We start from the raw sequence: 1,480 nt of genomic DNA, 5'->3' as shown, positions 1-1,480 counted from the left end.
AATCACATATTATCAAAAAAAAAACTTGCTGAAGTGATTTTCGACTTTTTTTTCCCGGAATTTTAAAATGCCTCTTAAATTCGAAGGAGTGATATCTTTTTCTTTATCCATATTGTCTCGTTGATTCTGAATTTTAAAATGCCTCTCTAAACTCAAACGAGTAATCCAAAACACACAATCCACAAGTTGAACATAAAAATTGAGAGATTAACCATTAGAATTATGGTTAAACATTTTAATAAATATATTAAAAATCAAGGTTTTTTTTTTGTAATTTTTAGTAGTCGGTACCCACGAAATAACCCGTTATGAAATACATAAACTCCCGAATCCGAATCCGATACTCGGTTTTTTCATCTTATAAAACCTGGCATCGATCTAATGAAGTTCATATATCTGTGAGATAGAATATCCGAAAACTTGTAGGTCTCGGGTAAAAATGGCCACCCCTATTTACCGGGACATAATCTCCGAAGATTTTGTGGATTTATTCGAAAGATTCCCCATTTAGATACATCTGAGTTTGTGGAAATTAAAACATAGAAACTCAACTTTCCTTGTCTTGTTCAAAATCGTCCAATCCTATTCCCCGGTTCTAGATGGATGTCTCTTGTTTGCAGAAGGCAATGGGCCTTAACACTAGACCCAAATTCCCGGTTTTACATCTCTCTTGATATTCGTGTTTTAATTTGTTTTCTATATTCTCTAACCTATTATAAGATTTAAAATACTATTTTTATTATCTAAATTAGTTAAATATAGTTGTAATTAGTATAAATTTAATAATCTCAATTTGATATAAAATTTAAAATCTTCCGATTTTTTTTTACTTCAACAATTATTTATAATTATGTAATTAAATCATTTATAGGCAAAACTTTTCTTATAGATGCAAGAGTCTCATTTTAGAACTCGAACCCATGAACCCATAAAACAACAAGAGATTATAACTTTATTATGTCTTTTTATAACATGGTGAAAAATACATCACATATCTTTTTCTATGCCTTGTTCCAATCATAACACATATCATAGTTTTTGACATCTTGCCAGAATCTGCATGGTCCACTCTTCCGTACCTTCCACAAGGTTTCCGTCCACTCCTTCGAAACATAATCCCTAGAGTCGTCATAGATATCGAACCAATATGAATCACCTTTCCACCAAAATCTACAGAAGAAAAGCGTCTTGCCCCAGAAATTGAGTTTGAATCCGAACGACCACGGCTCGTTCGGTCGCAAGATCTTATAGCCGAGATCGTCGTTTTTCGATTTGCAATGGAACTCTAACCACATATACCATCTCCGAGATCGTTGTTGACCACGACCGTCACTTTCTTCAGGAGCGCATTAACGCTTTCTGAAGGCTTATCTTGGCTCAAAACACCATCGTTTTGGGCGAGTGGGGATGCCATTGAAGTGATATTGACAAGTGAGTAGAGCAAAAAGAACATGAAGGTTGGTTTCATGGGGAAAGCCAT

General features: G+C 34.3%; 1 pseudogene; it reads right to left on the bottom strand.

The window, feature by feature from the left end:
• Positions 1–1,001: 1,001 nt before the first annotated feature.
• LOC104814029 lies at positions 1,002–1,480 on the bottom strand (annotated as a pseudogene).

This window comes from Tarenaya hassleriana, unplaced genomic scaffold (assembly GCF_000463585.1).
Source record: "Tarenaya hassleriana unplaced genomic scaffold, ASM46358v1 Cleome20, whole genome shotgun sequence".
Classification (NCBI taxonomy): Eukaryota; Viridiplantae; Streptophyta; class Magnoliopsida; order Brassicales; family Cleomaceae; genus Tarenaya; species Tarenaya hassleriana.
This window is presented reverse-complemented; position numbering and strand designations above follow the sequence as displayed.